This window comes from Thamnophis sirtalis, unplaced genomic scaffold, assembly GCF_051295495.1.
Source record: "Thamnophis sirtalis isolate CommonGarterSnake01/CBP01778 unplaced genomic scaffold, rThaSir2_p1.2 scaffold_8, whole genome shotgun sequence".
Lineage (NCBI taxonomy): Eukaryota > Metazoa > Chordata > Lepidosauria > Squamata > Natricidae > Thamnophis > Thamnophis sirtalis.
Genome location: NW_028261388.1, coordinates 70,137,220 through 70,146,007, shown reverse-complemented (window position 1 = coordinate 70,146,007; position 8,788 = coordinate 70,137,220).

Sequence of the window (8,788 nt, the reverse complement as noted above, 5' to 3'; positions counted from 1 at the left end):
TAAATATTTTATTGTGGTTGTATGGTTAGGAGGAGGATGAAGGCTAGGTAAACCAAAGAAATGTATATAAAGGAAGTAGAATATCCCCCCACCCAACACACACACACAAAAACAACGTTTTTTTTAAGAAATCATATCATGAATGGTATAGAAACCATTCGTGGTTCAGGAAAGGCAATTTGGCCTGAGCTCCCATCTCCTGTTGCTTTTTGCCATCTAGAGGCCCTTGGAATTCTCACACCCACATCAGAAGGCTGAGCTCCTCTTTTCGAATCATTAATGCCATGAAACGTAATCTACGATTTTTCTAAACCCTGCTATTCTTCTACATTTTGACTATGTTTCCATTCGCTGCATGCCTCATAGGTGGAATGAGAGAAACAGTATGTTGGCTTACAAGGGAGCTGGTAGTTTATAAATTCTAGTGTTCTTAGGTAGAAATGGGCTTTGGTTGCCCTTGATCTTATTGGCCTAAATGCATCCAAACTGACCAGTTCTGTCCTTACTTACAGCAGGGAAAGCTCTGTGTAGCATGAGTACAGCTAAAACTGGTAATCACGTCTGTATCTGAAGTCTTATGCAAAAAAATTGATTGAACAAAGTCTTGGTGGGAGCAGAGCAGGAGTGGGTTTCAACCGGTTCGCGGCGGTCCGCGCGAACCGGTTGGTCGGCGAACCCGGAAGTAAGTAACTTCCGGGAACGGCGAAGGGCCCGCCCGCCCACCCGCGCTCCTTACCTGGTTTTGACGAGTTCTGCGCTTCCACGCATGTGCAGGCCGCATACAGCGCCTGCGTGATCCTCCAGGAGCAGCTGGAGCATCGCACAGACGCTAGTACGCATGTGTGCACTGCGCGCGTGCACGAGGATGCTGCCGGCCCCGTTCCAACTGAACCGGTTGGAATGGGGCAAGAAACTCACCCCTGGAGCAGAGATATGTAGACCTGTCTGGTGAGAGCCGTCACATATGAAAGACTGCAACTTGGGGTGTAAGAAAAGTCAAATGGGAAAGTGTGTACATTAATTAAATGAATGAAATGGATTGTGCTGGAGCTGCCTTCCCCTTAGGGCAGCTCCTTGGATTATTGAGATCATGGAACAGAGGAGATCCCTAGAGTACTAATGGAAGAAGGGCCATCATCTCAAACCTGACCAGTCCCTATTAGTACAGTAATACATGTCTAAGACTACATGGTGGTAATAGGGATGGTTAAAAAAAATGTTTTGTTACTCTTACTTCTATTGAACGCCATCCAGTAGCAGGACCTGTTGCCTCCAAGGAAAAGAAGATTGCAAAGAACACCTGATGTGAGAATTCTAGCAGCGTTTGATAGATAAACCTGATCAGACACAAGCTGAGTTGGACTCTATTGGCAATTAATGCCAGTTGTCAGCTGTTCTGATCCCCCTCGTCCCGCACCAACACACACTCCGAGCCAAATATAAGTTACGGTATTTAATTAACAGACAGACAGGTCCTTGGCAGCAAACCGGCACAGACAAGCTTGGGCAGCAATAAACACAGATAAGGCTTGGCAGCAATAAACACAGATAAGCTTGGCAGCAATCCAGCCTGCGAAGCTCACAGTAATGTTCTCTGACATTCAATCCTGTGTTGACTTCTGCAAAGAGGGGCGTGTGCACAAGGAGTCTTTTTATAGTCTGGAGAGGAGCCTAATGACCACCAGCTGAGTGCAATTACCTCCTATAACTGTGCAACTGTTCCTGACACCTATTAGCTCTTCGATGCCATGCATCCAGGAACAACTCACTACTGGCGTCTGGCTCACTCTCCCTTCTCTCATCCCCACTGGTCCAAGGCTCAGGAGCCTCCTGGTGGCCAACCAGCCTCTCTGAGTCCTGCTCGGAGTCGGAACCCTGTCCAGGGTCCTCCACATCCTCCAGAGCCGACTCATAGGGCCCCTCACTGTCGGAGTCTGGTGGCAGCTCCAACGGTTCCTGCTGGGCCACAACAGTCAGCCATATAAAGTACTGTAGATCAGACTAAAAACCATATAGGTCTAAACTACTTTTATTAGAACATCTGTAGCTGTGGTGACTGAGCCACGGTGGCACAGTGGTTAGAATACATTCTGCAGGGTACTTCTCTTGTCTGCCGACTCCCTGAAATTTGGCAGTTCAAATCTCACCAGGCTCAAGGTTGACTTAGCCTTCTATCTTTCCAAGGTGGGTAAATTGAGGACCCAGATTGTTGGGACAATATGCTGACTCTGCAAACCACTTAGAGAGGGCTATAAAGCACTGTGAAGTGGTATATAAGTCTAAGTACTATTGCTATTGCTATAGAAACAGGACCTTGCAAATTTAAAGATGTTTCCCCCTCCCTCCTCCCTCCTTTTATATAAAGTAAGGAGAGGCCTGTCTGGGGTGTTAGCTCAAAATAGTTTCTTGGAATGGGCTCCAGTCCTGCTTATCTAATCACTATCTCGGTAGCAGTTTTTCCTCCTGTCCTTCAAAGCCATTCCCTGTGTCTTTTTTTTTTTCATGGAGATTGGGGAACTGGGGACAAATAAGGTTCTATCCTTTCCTTGTGGTTCTGAAATGTATATTAAATAGAAGAGACAAACTGAAGGAGTCTGATGACCCTCAAAGGGAAGGAGGCAGAAAGGAGAAACCAGATTATTGCCTGCTCCCTCGTGCGCGAGGAGACGGTACATGGTACAGCTAAAGAACGCTGCTTATTTTAGGAGCTGCTAATATCAGCAGAAGATGGTGAGCTTGGAACCTTTGTAGGAAGGTGGAATTTAGAGACAGCCTATAGTAGGTCATCCCATAATATTATCAGATATTACATTCTCGTTGTAAAAGTCATATGATTTACATTTCTTTTATGTATCAGATCTGTGGGTACAGTTCTGTGAGTATAATATAACCTTTATTTGGGGCACTTCTACATTTTCTTGCCTGGGGCCCCAGTAATTACTTGTTGCTATGCATGCCAATAACATTTACTTTCTTTTATCTCCAAGCAAGTTGGTTCCTTATTTAAAATGGATAACTTTTCCCACAACAATCTTATGAAATTATCTGACCTCAGTCTGTGAGTTCTGAGGAAATATATAGTGCTCACTGTAGTAATAGTTCCACCACTACTTAGTTAGATCCCAAGTCCCTCATGACTGACAAATAGTAATAGCAATTTTCTGTACTGTGCATAATGTGTCTTACCTTAAAAAGAATACATAATCAGTACGGAAGTATGAATGTTGTATTCTTGCTCTCCTCTACAACATTTTTTCCAGGGTTCTTGTCATCTTCCTAGAAGGTGTCGGGCGGAGGGAGAGGGGAGGAAAATCTGGCATCTGTTATGTGTTCCCAACTATTATTGTTCCTCTTATGCCTCTGTTCTGCTATTTCTGGATTGTGACATTGCTTTTGACGAATGGGCTTTTCTCATCTCCCTTTCTCCCTCCCACCATTTGATACTTTATTTTTCATCTCAACCTTTAAGCATAGTTAGGGCCAAAATTCATGAACAGAAGTGATTCACACTCTGATTCTCCTCCATCAGTCATTATCTTATAGCAGGAAAATTCTTCTCCAGTTTCCTAGGCATCAAAGCCATTATTTTCTCTGTATGTTACAGTAAACATGGAACTAGATGCAGCAGTTCAGTGTGCAGATACAAGATGGGCCTAAACAGAATTTGTTGCCAAATTATCAGGAACTTCTGATTACTGGGATACACAAACAAGTTTTTGATTTCTTTAAATATTCACATTTTTGTTTTAAGCAGAAGTTATTTACTCCTCTTTCCACAAACATTTGTGAAAATTCTTGCTAAACCTTACAGAATAAAAACCCCAAACTACATAATTTGTATCTTTCATACAGTACTCTTTGGATATTTTATCACTACCATAGTTTCTACTCTCTATTCCCTTAAAATCATTTTGAAGCTGGGCAATAATTTTTTTCTCCTTTGCCAACCTTGCGATGATGTGAACAATTATATGATGTATTGGTTTACATGCTCATGCTGTTTTGGCCTTGTCTAGCATGGTGATCCAACCAATGAATATGATGATTGCACGAGGATCTGAACATTCCTTTTTTAATTTATAGTTCAGGGATCTTTGGGTTATAGAGTTTTAATCAAAAGCTGAGGGAATCAAATTATAGAAGCTATATTTATCTAGACACCCCATTCACATGCTTGATTGCATTAGATTGCACTAGTCTCCAATCATCTCCAAGAGCTTCTCTTTGCAGTCATCATGCTGATTTTCCCCTGGTAAGACCTGTCATTTGATGTGCTTCATTAATCTGTGTTAGAGTGATTACTGCCCAGTTGTGCAGGTGTGAAGCTAATTCAGTTTTCTTAATCCTGACAACTCTATAATGTCCAAACTTCAATTCCCAGAATTCCCCTTCCACCATGCTAAAATTAATGTCCAGACTGTTTAAATTTGCCATTTCCCAGGGCTCATATTGTTCCTCCCATGCCTTAAAAAAGTGTATGTGTATATGTGTATATGTGTACGTACGTACGTACGTACGTACGTACGTACATACATACATACATACATACATACATACATACATACATACATACATATATATATATATATATATATATATATATATATATATATATATTGTTGTATTTGTGCTGATAAATAAATAAAGGGAGACTAGTATAGATCTATTTCAAGCTATTTAGCTCTCATCAGCTAGCCATACCCTTACTGGGATTTGAACCTGGGCTATATTACATACTAGGCAGTATCAATACGCTGATAACGGATAAGAGCCTGTGGCCTAATGGCTAAGATATCTGCCTAGTATGTAATATAGCCCAGGTTCAAATCCCAGTAAGGGTATGGCTAGCTGATGAGAGCTAAATAGCTTGAAATAGATCTATACTAGTCTCCCTTTATTTATTTATCAGCACAAATACAACACAAATATAACAAAGGCAACAGTAAAAATATTGGGTTTCTGTCATGATGGACTCTTGTGACGAGCCGATTGACAGATAATGGAAGCAGTTAGCTTCCTCCCATAATTGGGGCATACCAGGGGTTGTGACACTAAATATATACCTTCTTCCCTGGCTTCAGCTGATAAGGAGGACCTGTGGCTTAATGGCTAAGACGTCTGCCTAAGATGTAATACAGCACAGGTTCGAATCCCAGTAAGCGTATGGCTAGGTGATGAGAGCTAAATAGCTTGAAATAGATCTATACTAATCTCCCTTTATTTATTTATCAGCACAAATACAACATATTATATATATATATATATATATATATATATATATATATATATATATGTGTGTGTGTGTGTGTGTGTGTGTGTGTGTGTGTGTGTGTGTGTGTGTGTGTGTGTGTGTGTTTGTGTAGATCTTTGGTTATTCGGGTTTTCTCCCGCATAAATTTGGAAGTGTCTTGGCGACGTTTCGACGAAGTCTCATTCATCATCTTCAGGCTGGTTTGCTCAGCTTTGTGCTTCTAGGAGCAATGTGAGATCGCAGCTGTTTCTTGCTTTTAACTGCCAGTGTGGGTGTGAGCTGATTGGGTGGGAGCTTGGCTGTGATTCTGATTGGGTGGAGGTGTGTTCTGATTGGTTGGGGGTGTTTGTGCTCGGCTTAGTGTGGGTTGCCGGGGGATTTGAGCTAGTGAGCTGCGTTGCTGTGGTTTGACACTTCCAAATTTACGCAGGAGAAAACCCGAATAACCAAAGACAGACAGACAGACAGACAGACAGACAGACAGACAGACAGACAGACGTACGTACGTACGTACGTGTGTGTGTGTGTGTGTGTTTTTGTGTTGTATTTGTGCTGATAAATATAAAAATAAGTAGTAAACTTCCTCCCATATTTGGGCATACCAGGGGTTGTGACTTTAAATACACACACACACACACACACATATAGTCAATAAGTGTCTCAAGTTCTTTTTTCTAATTTGTTTCATTCATTTGCATTAAAAATTCCATATTGCAAAATGGTAATGAAAGTGATACATAGGACAAGAAAGTTTAGAAAACTTTTTTACAGTAGCTTCGTCTCCAGACAGATACAGATCCACATTAGAGTTAGCAGTAGCAATAGCAATTAGACTTATATACCGCTTCATAGGGCTTTCAGCCCTCTCTAAGCAGTTTACAGAGTCAACATATTGCCCCCACAGTCTGGGTCCTCATTTTACCCACCTCGGAAGGATGGAAGGCTGAGTCAACCTTGAGCCGGTGAGATTTGAACCGCCGAACTGCAGCTTAGCAGTTAGCTGAAGTGGCTGCAGTACTGCACTCTAACCACTGTGCCACCTCGGCACTTCTAGTGTGGCATCAATAGATAGCAATATTCCCATGTATACCACCTGGTCCACTATACACTGTTCATTTAAGATATCATTTTAATTTTAAACATGGGAATGTTTATGCTATAACCTCTCAGGAGACATACATGAAGCATATGTCTCCCGAGAGACATATGCTTCAATTTCCCATCGCCCATCAGACACATATCTGTACAGAGACGTGCTCAGACACCCTCTCAGCCACATCTACATATACACATATCCAGCTTTCTCCTATATACAGTCGTGGGCACAGACACCCACAGTCACACACACAGCATGCATTACTAGAGAAAAGAACAGGTGAATCTTCTTCTTTCCTTCCAGAGAAAGAGATTAAAATACATAGAGGAGAAAGGCTGCATGGCTCCATGAAAACTCTGCAAATGGGGACTTGGAGTCCCACTGAAGAGAAGTACCCTTCAACATTATGAACACTTATGATCATCCACTGCTTCCTTGGCCCAAAAGGGCTCAAACTAGTTCCTTTACTCAGTGTGGTAAAAATTGCGAGGTTGTGGTCACCACAGACTTAGAGCCCAAGGTGGCCATGGGAACTCCCCTGAGAAAATGAACAGCAGCAGCCACCATAAACAGCAACCCCATATAACAGGTACTAGTCCCACAACATTTTGATCAAGCATATCTATACTGTGAGCCAGGGACGTGCAGTCACTAGAGGCAGGGGAGGCGGGGCCTCACCAGTCTCCTAAGGGAAAAGAAAGAATTTTAAATAATTTTTTAAAAATAATTAAAGCCAGGGTAGTTGCTACCAGATTCAAAGTCACAGTGGCTTGGTGTCTGCTCTCAGTGTTAACTATGGGAGGAGGCCACAGAACTCGGGGCCTCTTTTGCCTAAGGAATTTTTCGCCTTTTAAAAGTTAAGGAGGAGTTAAAAACCGAAAACTTTTATATGCAAAAGAGGCACTGATTCTCCCGCCTACTGATCGGGGAGCAGCGAATCATGCCTTATGAGCACGCTTACATTGAGCACGCTTACGTTGGGCGGACAAGAGGAGAGTTGAGAAAGTTTCCACAGCTGGAAAAGGTGGATTGGACGGAGCGAGGGGGGGGATTCAAATTTATTGTAATTTAATTTGTATTTTTTTATTGTGAGGTGTGTGTGTGTGTTTTCTTTCTTCACAGCGGTGGGGTCGGAGGAGGCGGGGGGGGCGAGGCGACGGAGCGCGGCGGCGGCAGGGACGTTCTCGCCGCTGTGTCCCAAAAGGCCAGGTGTCTCGTGTTTTATGTCCGCCATAAACACGAGACGCCTGGCCTGTTGGACACAGTGGTGGCAGGGGAGGAATGGGCTAGGTGGGCTGGCTGGCTGGGGAGAGGGGAGCCCTTTAAAGCCCATCTTCCCAGCAAGACTTCCTTTCGGCTCGCGCAGGCTGTGGAAGGAGGAGGAGGAGGGAACCAAGAGAGGCATTTACCGGGCGTGCGCCCCACAGCCAGAACCGTCATTGCTCCTCAAGCCGCGTTTCTTCCTGCAAAGCCCTTCAGGAGTCAGGCGGAGCTCTCGGGTTGCCCGAAGGGCTTTGCAGGAAGAAACACGGCTTAAGGCGCAATGACAGTCCTGGCTGTGGGGCGCACGCCCGGTAAAAGCCTCTCTTGGTTCCCTCCTCCTTCTCCTTCCACAGCCTGCATGATGCTGCCACCATAGGCCGAGAGCTGCTGCCGACGCTGCTGCACAGCTGAGAGAGGGAGAGCGCGAAAGCAGAGGCAGGGCGCCAAACTTTGGTTAAGGCAGGCAAGGGAAACTGCAAGCCAAAAGGAAGTCTCGCTGGGAAGACGCGGCAGCAGCTTTAAAGGGCTCCCCCCTCCCCAGTCAGCCAGCCCACCCAGCCCAATCCTCCCCCGCCACCACTGTGTCCAACAGGCCAAGTTGCTGGGAGGAGAAAGTTTGGGCTGCAGAGCAGAGTTTGAACTGCCGAGTGACGTGCGTTGAGCTTCATGGCCGGTGAGGGTCCCGCTCTATGGCAGACGCGGCGCCGGGGCTTTCGCGGGGCTTTCGCGCTTGCCTCACTGGCCATGAAGCTCATCGCACGTCACTGCTGTGAGCCACATAATAGTCACTTTTACTTGAACTTTGAAATGTTCCCTTTAAGTGATCTTTCCATTGTTTCCATCCCTGTAACATCAAAATGTCATTTCTGATAGTTTAGATCAGTAGCCCACAATCTTTTGGGCACCAAGGACCGGTTCCTTGGAGAGAGGTGTTTCCATGAACCGGAGGGGACATGGTTTGCATGTTGCCTACATCCTGCAGATGGGGCTTTGCGTGCAGCCCAGTTTCTGGCATGCTATGGACTGGGGCCAGCCCACAAACAGGGGGTTGGGAACCCCTAATGTAGATAATTTGAGAAAATGAAGAGGCACTCAACTTCTGTAAAATGACCTTGGAAACCTATTTCCTCTGCTATAATGGGAACATTTACTATACCGCTATAAAAGCAAATATAAAA